The sequence below is a fragment of the Hetaerina americana genome, unplaced genomic scaffold (genome assembly GCF_022747635.1).
Source record: "Hetaerina americana unplaced genomic scaffold, ioHetAmer1.1.p SCAF_41, whole genome shotgun sequence".
In the NCBI taxonomy this organism is placed as follows: Eukaryota; Metazoa; Arthropoda; class Insecta; order Odonata; family Calopterygidae; genus Hetaerina; species Hetaerina americana.
This window is the reverse complement of record NW_027286997.1, coordinates 626,918-640,298: the sequence shown is the minus strand read 5'-3', so window position 1 is coordinate 640,298 and position 13,381 is coordinate 626,918. Positions and strand designations below refer to the sequence as shown.

Below are 13,381 nucleotides of genomic sequence, written 5' to 3'. Positions count from 1 at the left end.
TCGACGAGTTTGCGATATTTATCGTCTGTGGCAGTGATTGGACGTCCGCTTCGTGTTTCATCAAAAATTATGGCTTTTCCAGGCTCCCAACCACGAAATTCTACTACCCGTCGATTTAGGGTAGACCTATCGATTGCATCGTCACCATAAACAGCCTTTAAACGACGATGAATCTCAGTTGGAGTCACTTTCTAAGTCGCGTTGTTTAACTCTGCGTTGACATATATCACTAGAACACGTCTCCATACTTCCGCTTCTCAAAATACACTGACTGAATGTAACGACCTCAAACCTGCGCATGCGTGCTGAGGGGAAATGTTACTTCCGGATGCTACCAGGTGTACTTCTGAAAGTCTTTTTGTTTGTGCTCTACAAGCAGGTGTGTATTCGTTTTCAGCATACCCTTGTCGTAAAAATTATTTGAAACAATAAAATGGAATGTTTTCTGAATAGTATTAACCCTAATAAATCTTCATAGCCCTATCAAGTCCCCGCTCGTGTATTTTAGGAACTAGCGTTGGAAATTCTAGAAATCATATTTAAGAAATCGCTAGTAGATCACAAGGTTCCCAGAGATTGGAAAACGGCTAATGTAACACGAATCTTGAAAAATGAAGACAAGTGGGAACCGAGTAATTACAGACCTGTTTCCCTCACGCCTACGTCATGTAAGGACATGGAACATATAGTTGCTAGTTCGACTGTCAAGAGTTCAAATGAAAAATCAGCGCGGTTTCCCAAAGGGTAAGGGGATCGAGATGGTGCGGTGGCTATTGTACTGGCTTCCCACCCAGAGGGCCCGGGTTCAAACCCCGGCGGTGTTGAATATTTTTCAGAGGTATCTCGATCCCTACTCGAGGTGCTTTATGGAGGGCACTTTGAGTGAGTACGATGTCCGTCGGATGGGACGTTAAGCTGCGGACTCCTTGGCGCCTTTCGTAAAGAGTAGGCTAATGCCGACGCCGGGTTTCTCTCGACCCTTCATCACTCCCTGTCCATCCCCTATGGCGCAAATGACCTCAGCTGTCGGTCGCCTCCCCTAAATACTACTACTCCAATAGAGTAAATCCTACAAGATGCAACTAGCGTTTTTTGTTCATGATATTCTTACTTCGGGAGGGAGGAATGTTCTATTGGACGCGATTTTTTTAGATTTTAAGAAAGACTTCGACAAAGTACCACGTGGTAAACTACTCACAGAGCTAGAAGCGTATGGCATGGATGAAAAAATCCGGGGTTGGATTGTAGACTTTTTGAATGGTCGCATGCAAAGGGTAGCCAGAGATGATTTTAGATCTAGCTTGATTGGCTCTAGGTTTGTTTAAAGGGGGAGGCACGAGCAAAGTGACAAGTGAGGGGGAGATAGGAAACACGCACCCACAGGTCACTTGGGTGTGTTTGGGAGGCAGTGGCCCTCGTGCATCTCAATCACACGCAATCAATGCAAAATTAATAAATTATGAAACAAACTTACAACCACTCGATCACTTGGGCCTGTTAAGGAATAACAGTCACCCTCGTGAATCGCAGTCACACTCACGATTTGCAAGGATAACTCCTATTCCAGTGACCAGTTATACTCACACTGGACTGAAAATTAATTAAAAAGAAAATTAAAATAAATTAAAAAATCAAAAAAGAAGGACCCAAATTCACGTCCGCAGTCACTCGGGTATGTGTTCGACCTTTAGTCATTCGCAATCAATCGCTCGTTTACTAGGATTTCTTCTATGCCAGTGACCCGTCGATCACAGTAAAATATACGAGGTAATCGTGCTAAGAAAGGTAGTTGGCAAGTTCCCAGAGAATACCTGGCACCAGGTGTGAACAGGTATTCTCTAGTGGTGCTTCCACCACCGCAGAATATTTTCCCATCTTCCCCCCTTGCACTTCTAACTTCGTTTTCAGCGCCCTCCTCGTGAAATAGACCTAGTGCCATACAGGTTTACGGTCTCGGCTATTTCGTTTACTACTGCTTCACGCCCGGAGCCACTTTAATTTTAAGTATACAGTCTACATCTTCTGCTTACGGATTGGACTGAAGTCTCTTTAGCGATGACTTTGTGATGGTGCTATTAGCGCCACCGCACTACGCATGAGATCTCGTTTTTTCTAAAATCGGAGAGATTAAGCGAAGAACCGATAATATACGGAGTTCACATGGCACGAGACACTGGGTTGAATTTCATTAATTGTTCGGACTGAATATTTGTGCACTTTTTTACATTTGTTTTCTTCTTTCAGACTGCCCAGGTGTTGTCCGACTGCGACTGATAGGTGAGTAACCACGCTCGAGGCAATAGTTAGTGTTCCTAACAGATAATTCAGGTGCCACATGTACAATCCGGATGGCGGATGTTGGTCATTGGCACATGTTTGACCGTCGATATGAATGGAACGGGGCCAGAAGTGAGTCGGCGGATTGGATCTTGTGCACCGTAGAGGGGCTGCGTGTATTGGAGAGAAATGAAAATCAGCTATTGCGATTTCCACTGTGCTGTTTAAATTCACACGACCCGGGTTTCAACACTTGGTGCCATATTCAGGTCTGAAGATGATACGGAATGAATGAATGAATGAAGTTGAGTGAACATCAGTACGGTTCGTCTTGGAGTTGGATTTGTGAAACGCTTTGATGGTGAACTGGGTGGCACGTCGAAATTGCAGAAGAAGGGATACTCACGGGGCGAATCACTTGCACGAATCGGAAGGATGCCCAATAAGCAATGAGTTAGATGACGTATTATCAGCTCCATCCTGTTGTGGTATGAGGGATATCGTCAGTGGAATTAGAGGGAGCAAGAGAGAGATTTAAGATGCCATATGTTCCCTCGAAGGATAAGGGATCAGAATACCGGTATTCGACTGTGTAGGGGGGCGGGGGAAATGCTTTGTGTCAAAAGTAGTGTGGTTGGCGTAAGAGAACGACCAAGCCGTTCCTGCTCCAGCGATGGCTCGCAGGGTACCGTATACGTCCTCGTATGTATGTAGGCATATAAGCAGGGCCATATTCCAACTACTGCTCCGGTATGATTTTCATCATGGCGTTTCTATTTAAATTTATCCTTACCTAAAGACATGAATACTAGTGTTGCGGCTACGGTTCGTCAGTTACCCTAATAGGCATGTAAAAGTTCAACCGGTAGCCGTTGCTGATATCGTATACGTAGAAGTCACAGAATGACCACTTCACTCCCGATGTAAAGTGAATATGGCTCTCATTGGGCCGCTTGCTCCCAATCCATGCCGTCTGCCCCGGGAAGTCCTGGAAACTAATCATTGGTTGCCGTAATTACCGTTTCAGAGGAGTCCTAATCAGAGACGCATCAAATGTACAGGAAAGATTAACGAATGAGAACGAAATCGACCCTAAATTACGACTAAGTTCAACCTGTGCGTGAAGTGCTGAATTAAAACCGTCGTCGATTAGTAGCGCGAATGGTTGTAGATCGTATTATTGGTATTGATACGAGAATATTAATCGCACAAGATGCCAATGCACATATTACCACTGAAATTTGGCGACGCAAAAGATACGCGTGAAACCCGTCTCGTAGGTATTTGTACGGACGACCAAGAGCGGAGTCGAGTATCTGCTCGCGAAGACCTTCTGCAACGACATTTACCGTAAAAGTGAAATCCAACATTCATCAAAGGACACCACCATGCCTTTAGTGTCGTCAAAGAAGCTTAAACGCGTACCCTTAAGGACCTTCCGATTACCATGGAGCCTCTGAGTCGTGGCAAAGCCGCTGGCAGAAATGTGTCGACGCTAAGAGGGATGTAAAGAATTTTGAGTCATTGTGGCAATGTCTGAATTAAAGTTATAGTTTCGGAACTTTTCCTGATGCTGTTTATAAGAGTGTTGTTTGTTTTACAATACAACATAATCTCCTTTTGGCTTGATCTACTGTTCCTGGCGTTTCTCCAACTTTTTAAGCCGTTCCATAAGTGGGATTTCGCAAGGTCCTCCGAGTGGACGTCTGCATCGGCGATGACCTCGTCGTTCGACCTGCATCGTTGGTATCCGCCGAGCCATTTCTCCAAGTTTGGAAATAAAAAAGAGTCCCTGGGGGCCGAAATATGGTGGATACGTGTAATGATTCCAACATTTTAATCTTCGAAACTGTGAAGAAATGCACCCGTGTATTGTGTTGATGGGCGAGAATTTTTCCTTTGCCAAATGACGTTAATATTTCTAGATTTCTTCGCTCAACCTATATTCTCCATTTTCGTTTGCCCTTTTCACATCTAACCGATGTATATGATTCCGCGTGCATCCCAACAAACCGTGACGATGACCTGACAGCGGAAGCCCATTCCATCGGCTGCTCCGTTGTCTCTGGAGTGTAGCAGTGCATCCATGTTTCGTGCACATTTATGCATTATGATAAGGAAACCAGAGCTCCGTCTTCGCAGTGGAAAGGGCCGTCTTCCCAGGAACCCAGTGAACCTCGGATCGAACGTGAAGGTGATCGCCTCCTTCGATTGGGATTATTCATTGTGAATATGTCGCCAAAGGACAAACGGAGAACAGGCAGCAGTATATGTTCGTATAGAGGTTATGAGCGATTTAAGAGGAGTAATGTTGCGGAAGGGACCACTAATGTGAAAAAAACAAGTCTTGGTGCTTTCACCACGTCAACGCACCGGCGCACACATCATTCATGGATTGCTACCGAAGTTTTGGTTAAAAGCAGCACACTGTTAATCCCCCGGCCACCCTACTCTCCGGGTCTTGCTCCAGCGGAATATACCCCATTTCCTTGATTGGAAATCCACCTTGAGAGGATGGCGATTTGAAACTATTGAAGACATCCAATAAAAATGCACCTACTTAAAGGCTATCCCGAAAGAAGCGTTCGAAAGATGGCATTCGAAAGCTGGAATATAAGTTGTGAGTGTTGTGTATTTGGGGCTGTATTTTGAAGACGATCAGCATGATAAAAGGGTGAATAATAATATGAAATATTTACGTAAACAGTCTCAGTTTTTTGAACAAACCTTGCACTGCGTAGGTGCGACACTTAGTATTTAGAATAAAATTGAAAAATTCCATAGTAATGAATTAATTTATCGGTAGTAGTTCCACGTTCCAAGAAAGTTGGGGCGATGCCGAGACGATAAATTGCAATTGCACTCTCAGGGTGCTCAAATCATACGCCTTGATCGACCGGGATTCGAACCCGGATCCCTCAATGCACGGATATTTGGCAGTTTAAGAGGACGCATAGGTGGTTAAAGTGGCCAACTAGCCCTCGGCCCGACATCCAAGGATCCGAGTTCGAATCCTAGTGAAGGCGAATGAATTTTACGCTTTGAAATGGTTGCATTCTAGGAGTACTTCCCTCCAGAGCGCCTCATACATTTGGAATACCGACATAGAAAGTGTAGGCTTGATTAACTTCACGGTGCGGGAGCACAAGTTAATGTTTGGAAGGAAAGTCTCGATTCAAATGAGCAATTCAAATGTTGTTGCACCTCAGGCGTTGCCCTCTTAAACGACCTCTCCTGGACGAAACACGCACTGACTGGGGAATATGCGGACACACTAACACATAATTGGGATTAATTGCAAGAGTACAGGATAACTGTGATGAAATGGTCAAAGAGTAACGTTGCTGTCGTTGATTAGGCCTCATTTAGAATGTGCTGCGAGTATATGGGATCCTCACGAAGTGGGATTGATTGCCGAATTGGATCGCTTGCGGCGTGGAGGAGAGAGATTCGTAAAACGCTGTTATGACAAACTGAGTGACGCATCAAAAATTTAGAGGAGGTATTCTCCGGGAACGATTGTTATATTACAGTTTAGATGGAAAACGAAATAGCCGAGATCGTAAGCTTGATTGGTTCTAGGTTTGTTTAAAGGGGAAGGCACGAGCAAAGTGACAAGTGAGGGGGAGATAGGAAACACGCACCCACAGGTCACTTGGGTGTGTTTGGGAGGCAGTGGCCCTCGTGCATCTCAATCACACGCAATCAATGCAAAATTAATAAATTATGAAACAAACTTACAACCACTCGATCACTTGGGCCTGTTAAGGAATAACAGTCACCCTCGTGAATCGCAGTCACACTCACGGTTTGCAAGGATAACTCCTATTCCAGAAGGCGCAATCCCCGTGTGATATGCGAGCACCACACTCCCCGGTGTGTGCGCATGCGGGCGTCTTTTGAGTGTTTCGTGTCATTTCGTGCCACGCACGTTTATGTAGCGTTCCACTTTCTGCGCTGCCTTCTGCCTCTTCTGTCAAGGGCTCCGTCAATGATCCGGAGCGTTTGTTCTTGTTATTTCATGATTTTCAACTGACGTAGATACTTTATTCCGTTGGCTGATATTTAACCGTTGTGTTTTGTTTGGCTGTAGTTAATCAATTTTGTATTATTTGTCAGTCCATACTCATACCACGCACGATACACAAACCATAACATTTTTTTGGTGTTTTCATTCACGATCTGACAAGGACGCCAGAGCAAAAACTGCGTTTAATGGCGTAGATTTTCGCAATAGTGAACGAAAAGCTCCATTCTCAATTAATGGCTAACAATTTCCCGAAACTGCCGTGGTTAATGTTTGAATAAATAACCCTATCGTTGTTCTCGAATGTTTTCATCAGTTTCTCGCCCTAAACTCAACATTTGTTTCAAGCAATGGAAACGTAAATTTAATGGCTTTTTCGAGAAGACTCGTGATTTCGGTTTGAAAACCCGCTCTGACGACGGGCGGCTATTTCGCGGCGGATTTACGATCGCCGTTGCGTTCCCGGCGAGTGGCGCCATGCGGTTCGCGAGGCACCCGGACGGCACTTCTTTGGAGCACCAAGGCGTCACCCCCCACCCCTCTTCCAAGGCCCCCCCCCCTATTGTGTCGCGCCCCGAGCGCAGCCGTCGCCGGCCACGCGACCCCAACTTGGATTCGATTGCTTGCGCTTCTTTCTGTATCGATGCATGCATGTATCGCTCGCAATCGATTCCCGCGCCTTCCCACGCCTGTCCTGCGGCCACCAATCACTCCCTTCATCGTGTTCAAACCCGCTCCGTTTTTTCGGCGAGCACCAGCAAGTTGGTGATGAGCAGTCCATCTCAATAATATCTAAATGCATTGTTCATATGTTTTCTTGGAGATGCCTCCCCTTCTTCTTCTCACTAGTGGCATCTCGTGGAGCACAGCGGATGTACGCACGTGTCTTGGTCGCCGAGGCGATCCGTCCAGCTGTGTACGACATGAAGCCCAAGCGATTTGCAGCTTGTGAGATGGAACTCTTGGAACTTGTGCGCTTCTGCCCCGGGAAACAGAGTGTTCCTTTCCACAAGTGAAAATGTCTAATTGCTGGTTGAAGGCGTAACTTTATGGAATCGATTCATATTGGAAATGAAAAAATAGCATCTTTGTGATATCAGAGATAATTTATTTCGATTCAGCCCGGGTTTGGACGTTCAACGTAATCTTCGAGATGACGACCTGAAGATGCCTTTGGACGTCGAAACCTGGTTTGTTTGGAAATGTTTTGGAGATGTTTTTCATTTCCAAATGAAAATGTCTGCTTGTGAAATACAAAGTTTGAGCTTTGAGCTATGGGCCCGTGTCTCGTTTATACTGGGGCTATATTTCAATTTCCTATTGCATGTGCTGTAAGTGAAATTCATTGCCATCGCGTCTACTAATCAGCGCAGAAAGATGACGACGTCATCGCGTCACATTTTAGGTACTGTGTAACTTCGCGTGTTGCGATGGAAAGCAAAGTTGGCGTTCGCTCAGATGGAAGTCACTTCAGTTGTTCCCCTCCTTGAAGTGTTGACGGACCTCTGTTATTCCCTCTTTACGTTAGCGTCTTCAACTCTTTGTTTTATGGTAAGATGGGTCGCGGTAGTCCAGGGGGAGAAAAAAGTGAGTAGCTTCAGGCGTGATGTGGTGGAAGTCGAACATAATGAATAACTGATCGAAGCACTTTTCCACTTGATAAATGTTTTTTTTATTGTACGACTGGGTTTCGATGTATTACATCATCATCAGATGTAACATATTTCGCTCGTAACGCCTTATTTAGAATATGCTGTAAGTTAATGGAATACTCATAAAGTTGGCTTAATTACCGAATGGGATCGCGTGCAACGTAGAGGAGCGAGATTTGTAGTCTAGATTTGACTTTTTGCATAAATGAAAAGGGAGAATTTTTAGGGATTAGGTTGATGATGTATTGTTAGAACCATCGTACTACGACGAAATAAGCCGACTCTGTGGAATGCTTCGCATTCTGAAGGGAGGGAGAGAAAGCTTGGGGAGATCCAAGGAAAGAGGCGGGAAATCCAAATTTTAAATGGACGAATGATCAAAAATTCAAGGTGAAATGCCGGGGACAAAGAACATGAAAACATTTTTATTTATTAATAAAACAATTGTTGATCGGAACAGTTAACCTGCAAAACTATTCGAGCCCTTTCCTTACTGGGTCAATACTTTTAAGAAAAGATGTGAAACATTTATATAATAATTTGATTGTTGTGTTGTGTAAAATTGTACGTAACAGCTTAGTTTTGATATTTTTTGTCGTTTGGGTAACTGATCTTGATGAGGTGGGGATTTTTTTTGTTTTAGAGACGGGTGCTTGGTGCTTATCCTTTGAGTGCATTATTTGGCTGACTGATTTTCTTTTATTTATTTAATATCTTTTGTGATATTGATTGCATTTGAGATGCCATGCTATTTTTCCAAGGTAACTTCGATTGGAAAACTTGGGACTGGTGTGCCACCTCCAATTGTCTATCTCCACGTGTGCGTTTTAATAATGATGATAATAAAATGGACCACTGATGCACGCCTTCGATGGTGATGCCCGTGAGGGATTCAGTCGCGTAATAGTAATTGCGATTTTGACGTTTCCATTAAAACTTTCATTTATTGTCATTTTACACCAAGAGACGGGCATCACTCTTCAATGTGGACCAATCAATGCGATCCTCGATGTGGTCCAGTCACAGCCACCTGCCGCTTCGTTTTTTCTCCTCTCCATCGCGAAGGAGCGTCTCCGTGGAAGGACGTGCCAATCAGCAGAGACTTTCGCCCGCACCTTCTACATATACCTGCGACGGCGCATTGCTGCTGTCGAATGAGTGAAACTAGTACCTCATGTACATCACATGATAGGCCAGCCAAGCATCATTGAAAATTAATTTTTGCCCCATAAATTATGGGAATAGAAATCTGTAATGAGTGGGTATTCACCAGCACTTTCTGTATATCCGAGTGCGTGAATTTTCCATTTCTCCGCATGCGATCACCACGCACACTCCAGTCCCTCGGGAGTCAAAGGCACCCCTCCCTCCCGTGTCTCGGTCCCGTTATCCCTACCCTGGGGGGAGGACGCCGGCCCTGCGGAAGGCTGTTTCGGTGGGAGGCGGTCACGTTTGGGGCGAATCGGAATTCGGGGCGACGGGAGAGGAGCGGAAGGAAGCGGGGTGACTGAACTCTCTCTCCCCTCCCTCGCCCGGATTTAACTTTTCAATGGCCGACGTAGTCGCAGAGAGTTGGTGCCGGGAGCGTGTCCGCAGCCGCGGGGGAGGCTCGGGCTGTCCTCCCAGAGTCCTGGCAGGCGGGAAATCTCTGTGCGCGGAGACGGGATTCGAACCCGGGGTGGGTGACGTACCTTTGACCCTTCCGCCGCGGGGTGACGTGTTTTCAAGTCCGATGAACGGCTCCGTTCCACTCGTGCACGTCCGCTGGCACCCCTCGTGCCACGTCACGCATTCCCCGCTAACGGTCACGGCACACCGACGTCCATCTAGGCTCTCGGACAAGCGCAGAGTTCGCTACTTCGCGCATACGACCGCGCGTCCTCGGATTCCCGCCAAGTTCCAGCCCTGGGAGTGGGAATGGTTGCATCTCTCGACGGACGGCGTCTCCCCTATCTGCCGAGTGAGAGAGGAAGGAACGAACCCGAGACCCTCGGGCCGAGTGCCGTCTGCCTTCACTCTTTGGTGCTGCGCAGTTAACTCGCGAATCTCTTACATGTTCAGCAACTTTCGTGAAACTTGCCTGCCCCGCTAAATTAGTCCTTACTTCGACTAATACGGCTGAAAGGAATAGCCGTTTATCGAGATGAAAAATCGGTGGGGCCCATTGAGGTCGGCGAAGATTTACGAGATGCCGTCTGCATTGTACCCGTACATATATAAAATGTATGGACGAATGAACTAATTCTCAATGGCATCTAAAATTGTAGAAACAAAGCGGAAACACCGAAATTTCGAAATAAACCGAAGACTATTTCATATTCAATTCAAATCTGTCAATTCTCATGTTGTGGAAATAAATAGTAGGGTTGTCATTAAATGATTTTGAAATTAACGTTGTTTTACTATCAAAAGCGATAATAATGGACACGATTAGGAACATCCTGGGGGGAGGAAAACCCACCCACGACCCGAATCGAACCCGCGAGCCTTGGGCGGGGAGATGAGGACGTCACCCCGCCGCCACCGGGCCGGATATTATTTAATTTCTATTGCATTACGCATTTCACTGAAGGATTTTTGTGTTGAGAGCAGCGCATGAATTATTATTCCCATTGCATGCCGCTTAAGTAAGCCTACTTACCTCAAGCTATGAAAGAGACATAAGAGAAGAGATCATTTCGAAACGCCACGGATGGTTGCCAAGAGAGCAAATGGCTTTCAGCAGGTTCCTCAGCGAAGAAGGAAAATCTCATCACGCTCGGAATTTCAGTGTGTGTACGCGCTATTGTCAGGAGACAAGGAGAAACCTCGCACCTCCTTCGGGTAGCGAAGCTGGGTTAGGAAAATGAATCAGTAATATTGAATAAGTATTGCTCATTTAAACTCTGAACGCTTTAAGCCCAATAAATAAATAAGCTGAGAGTGAAAGCATCCTCCCTTGAAAGAGGTGGCTTGTGCCACCGAAAATTCGAAAACGTGTGTTTCTTTTCTGTGTGTTCCTGTTTTCGATCGTGAACTTAATGTACATTATTATTCCCATCAGTGAGACTTTCACATAAGTTTTATATTTATTTCATCATCAGGATTTAAATCCCTCGATTGGTTTGCTGAAGCCCTCCACTCCATTCTTCTCTATTTAGTGTTTATTCCCTCGCCCTCTGATAGGTTCCCTGTTTTACGTCCTCCTTAATTTGCCCAATGTACTTGTTTCTTGGTCTTCCTCGTGGGATCTTTCCTTCCATTATCTTTCTAATCAATCCAATTTGCCTCAAGGTATGTCCAATCCATCTATTTCTTTTTCGCCGTACAGCTCACCGTATGGTCCTTTCCTCTTCTGCTCCTCTATATACTTACTTCATCGTTCCTCACTTTGTCCGCCCATTTAATCTTCAGCATTCTCCTCCAGCACCATGTTTCAAACGCTTCTTTCTTCGTTGGTCCACTTATCCAATATTCCATGTCTCCCCACCGTGGAGTGCCGTGCTCCACACGAACGTTTTGACCAACTGCTTCATTGTTTGCAATCTTATGTTCTTTGAACGTGGTGGTTGCGTCTTCTCAATGAACGTCTTCTTTGCTTGGGCTATTCTTCGCTTGATATCGGTCGAGCTTCTTCCATCCCTAGTTATACTGCTGCCCAAGTAGATGAAGGGTTCCACTTGTTCCAGTCTCACCCATCGAAATGTGATACATGCATTCAGCCTCTCCCTTCCACACGCACAAGGATTTTCGTTTACTTCTTGTCGATGCTCATATTATATTCCCCAAGTACTTGGTCCATAGTATTCAGGTTTGCTTGCAGGTCCTCTCGCGTCTGTGCTACAACTGCGATGTCGTCTGCGAACCGCAGCATGTTCATTTCTTCGCCATTCACCTTGACTGCGTTGATGCCCAAGTCGTGCGCTTCCTTTATTGCCTCTTCTAGATATACGTTGAATAGTGCTGGCGAGAGGTTGCATCTTGTCGAACTCCTTTGTTTATTTCGGCTTCTATTTTCCTTCCGTTTTTCATTTGCATGGATGTTACCCGTTTCTTGTAGCGGTGAAGGATTATTCCTCTGCCGTTGTAGTCCATTCCATGCGCTTCTAGTATCTTAAAAATGTTGCTCCATTCGACATTGTCGAAGGCCTTCTTCGAGTCCACGAATGCCAATGGCTTTTGAACATGGATCAATTTTTCGGCCAGTTCCCTCTAGCTGAGTATTGCCTCTCGTGCTTCTCGGTTTTTCATGAATCCGAATTTGTTTCCCGAGAGGCTTTCTTCTACCTTTCCTTTTATTCATCGGTTGATTATCCGCGTAAGTATTTTCGATGCGTGAGAAGTCATGCCCAATATCTGTGTCCTTCGCATTTATCCGTACTCGGTTTCTTTGGCATTGCAATCATTGAACTCATCGCAAAGTCCTCAGGTAGTCTTCCACTTCCGTAAATATCTTTCATTATTTCAAATCGGACATCCTTTGCATTGCCCCCGAGTGCATTGAGAATTTCTCCGTTTATTTTATCAAGTCCCGTTGCCTTGTTGTTCTTCAGGACTGAGGGACCGGTGCCTTTCTCTGTGACGGTTATGGTTTCCCAGGAAGATCTGGTACCCGAAAAATCACATAGCTTGGCGGAGCTGCAGGTGCCCAGAGTGTCTTGCCTAGGAATCGAACCCGGGCCCCTCCGGTCAGCAATCCAACGCTCTACCCATTGGACTACCGCGACCCATTATATATATATATATATATATATATATATATTTTTTTTAAACATAGAAATACAAAGAAAGGACGCTCAAACATGTAGTTTTGACATTTCGATGGGATGGCCATTATCATCATAAGGCCGCGGGAGTGTCCTTCCTTTTGAATTTCACACATCAGGGTATTAAGGGGGGCCAGTTCCTTTCCCTGTGCCGGTTTTGGTATCCCAGGATTATCTGGTATCCGAAAAATCAGGTAGCTTGGGTGGAGCCGCAGGTGTCCAGAGAGGCTCGCCCGGGAATCGAGCTCAAGCCCTCCGGTCAGCAGTCAACGCTCTACACCATGGACTACCGCGACCCATATCTTTGTATCTACGTAAAGTTTAAAGATGTTTACAAAAAAGATTTCTTGAAATTAAAATAGTTTACGCCAATATTTCGGTGGCCCTAGCCACCAATAGAATACGAGGAGTCGCCGACGGGGAGATAAGGTGTCGGGGGAAAGCTATGGTGGGAATGTTTAACGCAGGGGGGCGTACGTAATCGGTGATTGGTTGGTGAGGCGAAGTTGTCAGCTAATGGGAACAATGTAATCCGATGGGAGGGGGGGGGGTTGTAAGTTGTCAATTCTTTCCAATATATTCTGCTTAATTTCTTGGCACAGACCCTCTTCTCTGACAGCTATGGATGGCAGATAAGAGGGTGTGTGCCTAGACTCCTCGATGGGACGCCGGGAGTCGGC

General features: G+C 45.6%; 1 protein-coding gene across 7 annotated transcripts in view; it reads left to right on the top strand.

The window, feature by feature from the left end:
• LOC139692789 (carboxypeptidase D-like) overlaps positions 1–13,381 on the top strand; it is a 201,245-nt gene that overhangs the window by 76,840 nt on the left and 111,024 nt on the right. For 6 of the 7 annotated variants that reach the window (XR_011701787.1, XM_071591072.1, XM_071591075.1 and 3 more), the window contains exon 2: positions 2,245–2,277. The exons of the other annotated variant lie outside the window; for it this stretch is intronic. The gene's annotated coding sequence lies outside the window, so the exon portion shown is untranslated. The remainder of the gene's footprint in view (positions 1–2,244; positions 2,278–13,381) is intronic. 7 annotated transcript variants of the gene reach the window in all.